General features: G+C 40.6%; 1 protein-coding gene across 2 annotated transcripts in view; it reads right to left on the bottom strand.

The window, feature by feature from the left end:
* NELL1 (neural EGFL like 1) overlaps positions 1-13,436 on the bottom strand; it is an 823,138-nt gene that overhangs the window by 30,004 nt on the left and 779,698 nt on the right. The gene's annotated exons all lie outside the window — the stretch shown is intronic.

Below are 13,436 nucleotides of genomic sequence, written 5' to 3'. Positions count from 1 at the left end.
GAGCAAAGGAGGCCACTCGCAAAGATTCTCTCTTTGAGCAAACTTCATTCAGGCTCCTCTGAATCCTCCTCTTGATGATGCCTCAGTCTTGGCTGATAAACACTGCAGACCCTCACAAAATCAGCACAATTGATTTTGTGAACCTTACCTCACCTCACCACAGTAAAACCTTTGAACAAACACTAGCACAGGCTCTATATGCAAGAGCATATCCTTATTGGATCAACCCCCCCTTAATTATGTTCCTGCTTAGGAAAGCTCAAGGCTGCCAAAAAAACAGCCAGCACCTGTATATATGGCTTCTGTGTCCTAGTCTCTGCAGAAGGGCCTAACTCCAACAAGGGCTGGCTAACCATCTACCCAGTAATACACCTCTCCATTTCTACTGCTTGGACCATTATCAAAGCATCTTACTGTCTTCTCTGTCTACATCTCTTCAAAGAGAAGTCAGAGGAACAATCTGATCATACTACTCTGTCATCTCAGTGATATTTTAGCAGGAAAATGATGCAGTTGGAGTTGCTACAAGGTAATATATGTAGAAATTTGCACAAAATTAAACTTTTGTGCAATTAAGTCTGTATTTTACATATATGTGTCCCCAAACTAACTGCTTTAGTAAGTCCTTTCACAACTGCTCAGTTGAGAAATTGTTACTCACCATGTGGCAGAGAATAGACCTCTCTGTTCTTCATTTTCTCCTTCTATAAAATGGGGAAACACACCCAGTTGGACGGTTTGTTGTGAGAACTACAGAACAAGATGTTAGCACCTAGTAGCTGTAGGATAAGGGTCATGATCAATTGCCAGCTAATTCTGATAGCCTCACTTTTCTCAGAAGAGACAATGTAAGGGAAAGGAATAGGAGAAGCAAAACAGCACAGGTGTGGAAATCACAACAACATGTATATGATAGAGGGTTTAAAAGTGTGTGAGAAATAATACTATATTTAGAGCTAAATAATATATTTATATGGCAATTCATACAGATAAATAAATATTTTAACAACATCAAGACACTGATATTATGAAGTAAGATTCATGACTTTTAGCTCCTTAGCTTAGAACACAAGACACTTTATAATCTGGTTTCTACCTTTATTTGTAAGGCTCCTTTTTTATTGCTCCCCACCTACAACACTCTCATGGGATGGCAAGTACTTTTTCCATCCTGGAAATTCCACCATTCCTTGGACACAGTTAGATCTCTTTCATGACTCTGCCCGCCACTCCTGCCTGGAATACTTACTTAATATCTATTTTTCCCAGAAACAAATTCCTTCTTATCCCATAGACGCAATGAAAAAAATCTTATTTTCTGTGAAAGACTCTTTACGTACATTGCCATCTCTACATGCCCTGACCCAAGAAAGAGTGAGCAATTTTTTCCTTAAAGTCTGATTTTTTATTTACTTTTATATCTAATCACAGTTCAACCTCCCACAAAGCCTATCCCCCATCCTTCCCCATTCCCCACTCCTCCCCCATTCCAGACTCCAAAGGATATTCCTCCTTGTGTGTCTAAGACTTAGCACATTGACTTAACACAGACCAGACCTCTTAACAAATGCTCATGGAACGAGTGAAAGGTGATTTTTTTTGTTGTTGACAGTGCTTTGTTTGGTTTGAGTACAACCATTTAAAATTCCCTGCTCATAAACCCAGAGGTAAATATTTCACAGCAGCATGAGTAACCGCAGACTAAAACAAACAATTCAATATTTATTTCAAAGAGGTTGTAGATGCCGATCTCTTGAGTTGCAGCATTGACATGATCTTTGGCTCTAAGACATTCAAGCCAGAAGTTTCTGTCATAAAACAATTGCTTCCACTGAGCTTCAGGATATAGGAAGCTGGCCCCTACATGCAATTCAACACCAAAGGTGCTCCAGAAACAGAAAGTCAGACGAACACCCCCTGAGATCAAATTGTGGATCCTCAGGTAAAAAACTTCCAGAAGTTAAATCAGGGTGGTGACTGGTGACACCATGGCTGGATCCTGGTATTTCAGTGGTGTTGTTTACATTGCTGGTATCAGATCGGAGACCCCAGTGAAAACTGTGGTTCCACTTCCTCCAAAAGATGTGTGGAACACACATATACACAAACCTGCCTCAGTTTCGGGGCATTCACGCAGCCCTCTGAAGGCTTTCAACCAAACCTCCAAGGGCAGTGTGATTCTCAAACGTGAGTGGGCATCAGAATCACCTAAATAGGACTCGTTAGAAAACAAACTACCAGCCCAATCTCCAGACTTGCTGACCCGGTAGGTCTGGGATGGGGTAGACTGTTTTCATTTCCAGCGATATCCCAGGTGATGCTGATGCTGGCTGATCGTACTTCTAGAACTACTGCCCTAAGCTACCTGGAATTGAGTTCCCAGACAGTAATGTTAGAAAACTCTTTTTTAGGAATACCACACTCATTTTGTTGTCACACAGTGGGAACTGTCAGTTGTTTAGGAAGGAAGTGACAACAACAATCCAAATCATTTCAAACTTCATAAAGAAGATTTTACATGTTACCAGCCTCAAGATGCTGTGCGGGAAGATATCAAAGTGCCTCTATTGTTAACTTAATCTTTCCAAAAAAGGCCAAGTTCGCAATGACAGGGAGGACTTAAAGGTAACCATAACTGCACTGCAAATCACTTTTTAGAGAAACATATTAGCCTTTTTCCCAACCACTACTCCTCCTGTACCAACCCGGGCTCGGATCCACCCTCCCCGTCCAGGCCATCTTCAGAGCTCCCCTCCCCGCTCATTTCCTTCACAGAACTCCCACTGCACCTATGCATGCAATGCAAAATTGTCCTCCAGGGCCTCTGGAACCCTGCATCATTCCTCTTTACAACCCCAGAGTCTAAGTAAGCACCCAGCATCTAAGTACAGCTTTTGAGTTGCTGTGGCCTGAGACATCACATTACCAAGCCTTTATTTACAACACTGCAAAGCAGAGCAATCTTCCACATTAGTACTAAAAAAGCTAGAGGTTAGGCGAGCAATATGAAAAGGAGACAAAAATATCCATTCCAAAGAGAAATATGTTTATCCAAAGTATAAAGACTGGGACCATCAGCTTAAGGACAAACCAGCAATACTCCAATAAGCCTCAAGGAGATCACTCGATTAGAGGACAGTAGAGTTGAATGATTTGCATTTTTAAAGACCACAGTAGAAAAGAAAGTCATAGACAAAAAGTCACATTCTTTACAACAAAATTCAATAATAGTCTAAAAATTAGAGGTACTTAAAGGACAAGCAGTATGCTCAATAACCTTTTGTTGGAGTACTTGAAAAATGCCCTCTTTTGAGCAGCTCATTATTCAACAATATTGAATAAATGAGATTTTCTAGAAATTCCTAGAGTAGGCTATTTTCATCCTTGAGTTTTCAGGTAATGTATTCTACAGGGTGCCAAAAACACAAGGTTTTTAGGTTAAAAAAAAAAAGGTTTTAAGGCCAAATAAATTCAGGACACTAATAATTTATAGCAAAGGCTCTGACAAGTCCTGCAGTTAATAAAACCAGGTAAATTATATTTCATTTAGAATTTCCAAAATATATTTACTAATAAAATGTTTCTTTGGAAAATATCCCAACATGTCTAGATCTAGACTTTGCTAAATGTTCTACTTGAAGTCCTGCCCCAGTTGGGTTTTAACCACTGACACCAACTGTGTGGGGGAAGAAAAGCTTCATTTAGTCCAAGTGACTTCATTATTTTTCTCTCTATGCCAGATAAAACCAAGACCCCCATAAAAAAATATAGGGCCTACAAAGCACAATCATGCTTTCTTAATTCAATGCAGTGGGAGACAGTATATAGCTAACAGCACAGGCCTCAGCTGCTGAAAAGAGTTTGAGTCAGCTTTTTCATGTATGCTGCTACAGCTCTGAGTATGCCACCCATTTTCACTGAGGAGATTCTGATTCTTGACTACAACTGGACATTGTTTAGCAGTTCCCAGAGCCCTGGGGCCACCTCTCGGCAGAGGAGCCTGTTGATGTGCTCAGGTTGACTTCTCAGATGGCCACCCCTCAGATCCTTGTCTTTTGTTGAGATATGTGATAATCCCTAGACTACACTGGTGGGAAGTTAAATCTTAGTTTCTTCTGTACACACATGTAAAACAAACTAGATGTAAACATCAGGGACTTGATGTTTCTCTGAGCATACAATGAAGGAGAAAATGACATGATTATCTGAATAGTCATCACTTAATGTAATCCTGTAATAAGCTATCTTCAATTAATATGCAACTAACTGAGGCGAATAGGAGAGTAGAAAGAACACGGGCCATTTCACAGGTGGCCATGCTACTTGACATATTTCTCCTCATTTGCTACCTACTTGAAAAAGGGTTTTGAAGGTCAAGCGGCACACAGTTGGCATTTGATAAATAAAAATATTTGATAAAAAAATAAAAATATGGCTCTTACATGACTGTTCCCACAGCAAGACTTTAGCAGGCCACAAAGCAGTATTTTGTTGCTTAACAGAAATATTAATACATGTACACAATTTTTAGAAAAGATGTTCATGCTTTCTGGAAAAGAAACTCTACCAATAAACGGCTGTGTGACCATGAATAGTTTGTTGAACATCTCTGTGTGCCTCAGTGTGTCTAATAAGCAGAGATTATAGTTACCTGACAGGAGTTGTTTTGAGGATGAAGGAGTTCAGAAACATAAAACTCTTAGAATATTTCCTAGAACATGAAGTAATCAAGTTAGCTACTAATAATACACCCAACCTCCCCAACCCTTCAAGTGTAATTATCCCCGCGTGGTTGGAAGGACGGTTCCTCGACTCTCTCTGATCCCTCTCTTCCCTAATTACCCATTTTATAGTGTTGACCACATAATTTTGCAGTTAATTATAACCTGTTTCAGAATGGTATTGGTTGCTTCATGTATGTTGATTTTTATCTTCAACTTGGTGTTTTAAAGTCCCTGTGGGATGTAGCAAGAAGAGTCCCTATAACCAGGAGGAGTCTCTGCGTCCTCCACACCTCCCATCTTTGTGTTAAGACGGTGGCAGGCTAATTTGGATGGATTGAAAACTTGTAACAACATTATATAGAGGGTTTTTGTGCTTGATTGGTTAAACAGCTTTCTAATTTTCTTCCTCTTCCTTTTCGCCTGTATGATCCTCCTGTGGACAAGCACTGAGGTCCTCCTGCTCCCCAGTCCACTAAGCAGCTGCTCAAAGCAGGAGCTTGTAATGGTTTGATCTTCTTGCCAGCTGAAGGCGCCATTAGGAAGATGCTTGAACACTGTTACTGAAAAGATTCTACACAGGGCCAGAATAGACCCCATAGTTAGTTAGAGACGCTGTGAGAGTAATTCCCTGAACTGTCTGGTTTTAGCTCCAAACTAAAGTGGAGAAGAGTATGGAGGTCTGTTGTGTCAGTGTGGACAGGGGGAGGGTGACCAATGAGCCTTGGGTTCATACCTGAGTCTGGTGAAATGAATTCTATTCTGACATCATATTGAGAAGTATTTATCATCCAAACTGAGGAGATGATTTTCGCCTTCCCTGAGAAGTCCCCAGAATATATTCAATTTACCTTATGTGCTGATCAGCTCCAGTCTTACATGTGGCTGGACTTGAAAGGGGGGCAGGAAGCTTCCTGAGGGTCTGATGGGACTGACTTCTCACCTGATCTAACACTTCCAACTGTGTGTTACTGTCCACTGTAAAATAAGGCCATTTTCAGGGACCCAGAAGATCCCATCTGTGAGAGGCTGGCAAATGGTCTTCACCTGTCCATTCTGTGTCCTGCCCCTACCGATCCTCTTTCATATCCATTCCACACCCAGGTGCTGTCTGTGACTGGTCGGTCCACCCGAACCCTATTAGTGACATGTGTCATTGTGTGCCATGCTGCTGAGGTCCTCGGAGTCCCCAAACCACATTCCTATATACTTCACCCTGTTTCTAGCTAGAAGCATAAAGCAATTTAAACAGCACCATGGCCAGGTGGCATCTGCCTTTGGGAAGACTCTTCAATAATAGAGTCTATTTCTTGGCTGAAAACCAAACCTACAGTTTCTAAAGTTCTTCAGGAACAAATAACAATTTTTGCAGTCAGTGAGACCTCATTGACTAATGCTGTCTAACTGAAAATACTTTCTGTACAGGGGTGAGTGGGTGGGCTCTTTACTGCTTGCAAAGAGAGAAAATCCACTGAGTGACCCACGACTTAAACACCAAGACACAAGACAGTGAGTCCACTGGATAAAATAAATCACCAGCGCTCTCGATTCAGATGGAATGTAACAACTGTCGACCTGGGTCTCACTCATTCTCTGTTTGCCGTGTCTTCTTGACTGCCAGCTGCCCTGCTTAAAACACCTCCGGCATTTGAACCATGAGAGACTATGGACTCTGAAAAACAATCTGAGGATTTTGAAGGGGTGGGGGGTGGGAGTTTGGGGTACTAGGTGGTGGGTATTATAAAGGGCACGAATTGCATGGAGCACTGGGTGTGGTGAGAAATAATGAATACTGTTATGCTGAAAATAAAAAATAAATTAAAAAAAACAAAAAACAAAACAAAAAAAAAAACAAAACACCTCCGGCAACCAGGGCCTCCTAGCTGGCCTTCTCCTCTCCAGAAAGCCCTGTAGTGCTAACATATTAAAAGCAGCAGCTTGGGGATCAAACAGACCTGCATTACGCTCCCTGCATGCCGTTTCTCAGCTGCGGCATCTGGGACAAGCTGTCTTCATCCTGGGACCTTCTTTTCCTCGTTTTCACCACAGTCACAGGGAGAGGCCTTCCCTCCCGGGGCAGTTGGGAGAACTGATCTGGGTGACGTTTGAAACTCCCCGGCCCGGGGTGTGGCACAAGGTGTGGGAGTTGGGTTCACGATAACGGCTAACAGCTACTGAGCACTTAGAACACAAGTGCCGAACGCTTTTCCCCCCATGTTGGCTTATTTAATCCTCGCAATTACTCCACAGCAATTTATAAGGATGGCACTTCTGTAAATTGCTTAGAGCAGTGTCTGGCACCAAGTAAGCTCTCAATAAATGTTGGCTCTTATTAATATTACTGTGGCTGTCTTCATTTGACAGGTGAGGGATTCGAGGGGAAGGGAGGTTAAATGTTGATTATTATTTATCTACTACTTGCCAGGATATTTGCAAATGAGAACACTTACATTACAAAAAATTCCACCAGCAGGTATTATTTTAATCATTGTATGCTAAGGGAACTAAGGCTTAGAGTGGTTAAATATCTGGCCAAAGGCCCCTCAAGGTAGAAAGTGGCCAACTTGGGATCCAATTCCGGGCCTACATATACTTCAAATCTGCCTCCCCCCCCCCCCCCCCCCCGCTTCCCGTCTTGCCCTCCCCCGACAGTATCACGCTGTCACCTGCTAATCCTTCGTAACTCTTACCCCTCTGGGAGCATCTCTAGGTCCTAGCCCTTTTTATTGCCACTCCTACGAGAACCAAGCACTGAGCAGGGATAGCAGAACCCACACCATTCTTAGGCCATTTCAATCCATCCTGATCGATCAACCAGTTAAAAGTGAAATCTTCCCAGGAGATTCCAACCGAACCTTTTTTGGCTGTTTGATGTGGCTTTGCAAGTTGAGGACAGTTGCAGCAGCTGTTGGGAGAAGTAAGTCCTTGTTGGATTGTTTCCGGTGGGGTCTGGGGACCCGCCTCGCAGAACCAGGTCCTGCGGAGGCAGTAGCAATGGAGGCCCAGGGGCCACGTTATATAAGAACAGCTGTACGTGAGCCTTCAAGGGGCCTTCCTCGACAAAGTGAGTTTTACTGGGATTTGAAAATTTGTGCAATAACAACAAGTGTATGACCAATACAATTTTATTCAGCGCAAATCTAAAAAGGAAATCCAAACACCTCGACTGGATGGCAGGCTATAAAGGACGAATGAAGAAGACAAGCCTGATTTAGCAAGTTCCTGAGAGAGATGTGAATACTTAGCTACAGGGACACATAAAAGGGAGGGTTTTATTATTATTATTATTATATTTATTGGAAAAATCTATGACAGTGGTTTTCTATGATAATTCAATATTCTTTCTAATCATTTGGAGACTTTTTTTTTTTTTTTTTTAAACAATGACCCCTAAGTCCCACAAGAGGTCCAATGAGTCCGAATCTCCAGGGTGGGCTGGCCCATCGTAAGTATTTTCCAAAAGCTACTTAGGTGAATCTCCTGTGAATCAGGTTTCACAATCAATGATTTAGGGGCACCTGGGTGGCTCAGTCAGTTAAGTGTCTGCCTTTGACTCAGGTTGTGATCCCAGGTTCAGGTTCCCTGCTCCGTGGTAAGTCTGTTTCTCCCCCTCCCTCTGCCTCTCTAGCTCACTTGCATTCTTGGTCTCGCCCTCAAATAAATAAAATCTTAAAAAAAAAAAAAAGAAAAGAAAAAGAAAAAGAATCACTGGTTTAGGAAGCAGGACTTTATCAGGATTTTGACATGTGGACATGAGGGCAGAGGGATGGTCAGGGGAAAGCATACAATTAAAGAAGTGGAGGAAAAAGAGTCCAGGGTTTGAGAAGAGTGGACGAATGATTCGGGCAGGATTGTGGATCCAAGCACGGTACAAGACAGAGCAGAGCAAAATAAATTCTCATTTGCAGGAGCAAGATCATGGAGACAGAGGGAGGTCAAGGGAGTCTGAATCTCCTTTTCAAAGTATGTAAAATCCTGCTCTTGACATATGCCATTGCTAATTATACATTAGTTCTCATTTCTAGATGATCCAGATAACTATGTCTAGACAAAAAAGGCGACTGCTCAAAACTTCTATGTTACAACTGAGAATCACTGACTCAAACTATGGCACCAAAGCCCAGAATTCCCTGCACCCCATGGTAACAACTGTAGGTAATCACCATCATCGCGTCTGCAAATACCAGCTGGCAGATTTCTGTGTGCACATCTCCTCTGGAATTATAAAAAACACACAAGCATATGAGAAAGAAACAGATAGACAGACACTCAGCCTGTTAAACTTCTAAGTGATGCCGATTCTGTCTCTACCGCATACCAATCCTAATATGATCTTCTCTACCTAATACTAGTGCTTTTCAATAATATGATCTTTTTTAGGAGTAGGAGGCTAATCTTAAACATTTTTCTCATGAAATAGTAAAACTTGCGTGTGTGCGATTTTTTTAAGGACATCAGCAACATTCGATGCTTACAGTAATTGATGACGTCAATGGAGCAGGTGTTATTATTCCCTTCTAACAGAAACTGGCATAGAGTGACATCAATTGTCCTCAGCTGCCACATTTTGGATTCTGATATATGCCATTCCCACTATTATTCTAGGAAAAAGCATAGCTGAGTATATGTTGCTAAAATAACTTTTAAAAGGTTTTAAAGATTCTCTTAGATGCTATTTCTTCATATGTAAGCATCAGTAGGTGATGTTATTTAGGGCTCATTCTGATATGATGGTTTTCAGTGCCACGAAGGTGCATTTTTATGATTCAGAATATTTGAGGTCACAAATCCCTCAAGCACAGAGATCTTCTCTAGTTCATACACATATTCTCAGAAAACCACACAAGGCTGGTGTGATGACTGTTCTCAATATTTTTTTTTTCCCCTGAGATAAAGACTCATGTGATTTTGTGATATTTAACACCTTATGTTATAATCATCAGGCACACAACTAGTAACATAAAACCAAACAGAAAATAAATCTGACCTGATACAGTTTTGATTATCTAGTTCTTCAGACATTGACATATATGCATTAAATGCCTCACTTGTGCCCACATTGCTTGAGGGGCTGGAGGTACCATGGCAAAATATAAACGAGGTCTCGGTCCTCAACCTGCACCTTTGACAATTACACACATGGATACAACCAGTCAATTAAGAATTTTAAAATGCCTCAAAAGTTATAAAAGAAAGTGATATAATGAAGTCACCAGGAAAGGATTACTTCAGATAAAATGGTCAGAGAGTGGCATTTGAGCTGAGAATGATATATTGTAACAAGACAGGTCTTGAGTATCCTAGACAGAGCAGCAAAGGCAAAAGCTCCAAAATGGAGTGAGTTCATTGTAATATTCAAGGCGTGAAAAAATTAAAAAGGTTAACATCTATAGGAGTGAAGTCTAAGAAGTAGGTAGATGCAGTATCACTGGAAAGCCTTGAAGGTCACATGAAGTTAGGATTTCGTTTCATATTCAACAGGAAGGCATTAGAAAGTTGTAGTAAGAAAATGACACGATTAACATATGTATCTGTTGCACCATGAAATCCTCTGAACTAAGAGTGTTCTTGACTACCAAGGAAAAACTGAAGAATGACCAAATTTCTATTCTTATTAAGACCCATTCACAAAGATATTTCTAAAACTGTGGAAATGAAGGGGCATTCAGATTAACAATTACCCTAACCAAAAATGCCACTGATAAAAACAACTCTGTTGCCTTGCCAAGGAACCTACTTTACTGTAGTTTTCCTGTGCAGACCAGGGATCAGTTCATGGAAGAAGAAAGTGCTTCCTCAGGGAGGGCAGACCACCCCAGCATGGCAGAGAAAAATCTACGGGTGAGAGGACCATGACATCTGTCATCCCAATGGGGACATTTATGAGAGTGACAGGGTGCTTTGGACAATTACATCAGAACACCAGGCCTAGGGGCGCCTGGGTGGCTCAGTGGGTTAAGCCGCTGCCTTCGGCTCAGGTCATGATCTTAGTGTCCTGGGATCGAGTCCCACATCGGGCTCTCTGCTCAGCAGGGAGCCTGCTTCCCTCTCTCTCTCTCTCTCTCTCTGCCAGCATCTCTACCTACCTGTGATCTCTCTCTGTCAAATAAATAAATAAAATCTTTAAAAAAATAAAAAAATAAAAAATAATAAAAAAATAAAAATAATAATAAAAAAAAAAGAACACCAGGCCTAAACTGGAACCACACCTGGTATCTGGGATGTAGAGTCACCCTTGACTGAAGGCTGAGTCTCAACTTGTATCAAACCAACTAGGTGGGTGGGAACAAGGTGTCACCATTTCTAAGACTAAACTTCTTTATCAGGCACATGAAGTGGTTGCATTTTTCTCATTGGCTGAACACCAACTACCAAAGCGTCTTATTGGAGAGACAGAAGAATAAAGTCCATTTCACACTCACCGTCTATTAGGAGAGCAAATAAACTGTACAGTGGTAGAAGTTTCTATGGTATAAACCAGAGAAACATACATCATGAGAAAAGTGAAGTTAGCAGAGGACAGGAGTGATAACTCCAATGAAAACACCCAAAAATGCCTCATGGGAGCCCGATGGAACAGGAGCCAAAATTGGGAAAAAGAACAGAAATTTCCATGTGAATCAAGGCGATCAAGGAAAAGATAGGGTCATCTTTGCAGAGTTCTGTTCCATTCCAGCCAGAGAGGACAGCACCAGCAAAGGCATTTTAGTGTGCCAAGACCATGGCAGATCCAGGGAGTTATGAACTGTTTTAACTAGGTAATCTTTAAGGTCCTTTATGCAATAAAAGGCTAAGAGTCACCCATTTAATGAGGTCAAATACAGTGTTTAAAAAGGAGATTTTTATTTTTAGTGCCAAAATGTGTAATAGCACATAAGGCCAATATTCTATCTCCATTGCTCAGTCACAACTGCCACTCTATCTATTCCTAGTCACATAACTTCTATTTACACTGAGTTGCACACATGCAGAACTTCTTGGCCAGATGTCAAGGAAGTACCTGAAGACCCAGGATAACTATAAACCTGTCCCTAAGGTCACAAATTGTTATTCAAAGAGTAAAAAAAGGAGAAACTGGGTGGCTCAGTCAGTTAAGCAGCTGACTCTTGATTTCAGTTCAGGTTATGATCTCAGGGTCATGAGATCCAGCCCCAAGTTGGGCTCTGAACTCAGTCTGCTTGACATTTTCTCCCTCTGCCCTGCCTTACCCCATTCCACCCCGCCATGGCCCCAGCTCTCTCTCTCATGGCCCCGCACTCTCTCTCTCTAAAATAAATTAAACATTGGGAAGGGTATGCGTTATGGTGAGCACTGTGTATTGTGTAAGACTGATGAATCACAGACCTGTACCCCTGAAACAAATAATATATGTTAATAATAATAATAATAAATAAATTAAAATAAAATAAAATAGACAAAAAAGAATAAAAAAAAAAAAAACAACATGGATAGAGCCTGGGGCAGAGTGCTGAATATGCAGGAACACTGAAGATAATGGTAACTTACATTTACTGAACATTTAACAGGTGTCAATTCAGTTAATTCTCACAGTGCTCATAGGACCTAGATAGCCACATTTCCATTTCACAGATGAGATAACCGAGGTATGAACTAGATAAGATCTTGCCACAGGGAACCTATTTGGAAATGAAAGAGCTGAAATTTGACAGCAAGGAGTTTAGCTCCAGGATCCATGCTTTAACCAACAATACTGCCTACCTCTCAACAGGAGTGTCAAACTGTGGTAGAGAGCTCATGCTGTGTGCCCAGTGTTCCCTGATTCGTCTTTACTTTAAAATAACCTCAGGAAAGAAGTTGGAAAAACACTAGGTGGCTCTCAGTAGAAACTTTCTAAATAAATAAATTATATATCTATAATATATATAATAGATAATATATTATCTATTATATATAGATATTATATAATATCCATTATATATAGTATAGTATATAGTATAGTATATATATAATATAGTTATATATACTATATAGTATATAATATATATACACTATTAATATATATTATCTATTATACATATATACTATTAATATAATATATTATATATATATATACACACACACATATATATATATTTGCAATGAGCAGAGACAATGAATTTTCAAAATCACATTCCCATTTTCTAATTTAGCAGTCTGACCCCAAGGTCAGAAGCCTTGTCCTGTAGGTCTATCCAAATCTGCATGAAAAATTTAGTTGAGTTCAAAGGACATGATGTAAGTGGATTGGCCAAGGTTCTCATGGAAACAATGACAGTTTTGATCAGTTGTTTGGATATCATGAAAGTTGTAGGGTCTTGAAGGTAAAAGAACTCCATGTGCTAGTTTCCTCTGTTCATCATTTAACAGAACCTCAAGCAGAACAGTGATTAAAGGAGATTTTGTAAGGATGATGGTGGTAATAACAGTAATAAGGTTAATGCAGCTGTACTATGCTTGCACAACAATGTAAAGCTTACAGTCTTTAAATGTGTGGCGTCCCATTTAATCCTAGTAACACATATACCCATTTAATCCTAGCAACACATATAGTCCAATTTTACCCTTTCACTGACAAAGACTCAGAGAGATGCAGTGCCTTTTTCAGTACAAGAGCTGGGATTTAACCTCAACTTTCTCAGTCGATCAGTATCTCTTCTTCTCCTCCCACTTCTGTTTCTCAAACTGTTAAAAATTTCAGCGAGCCACCATGATTTT

Source organism: Mustela nivalis, assembly GCF_964662115.1.
Source record: "Mustela nivalis genome assembly, chromosome: 9".
Lineage (NCBI taxonomy): Eukaryota > Metazoa > Chordata > Mammalia > Carnivora > Mustelidae > Mustela > Mustela nivalis.
This window is presented reverse-complemented; position numbering and strand designations above follow the sequence as displayed.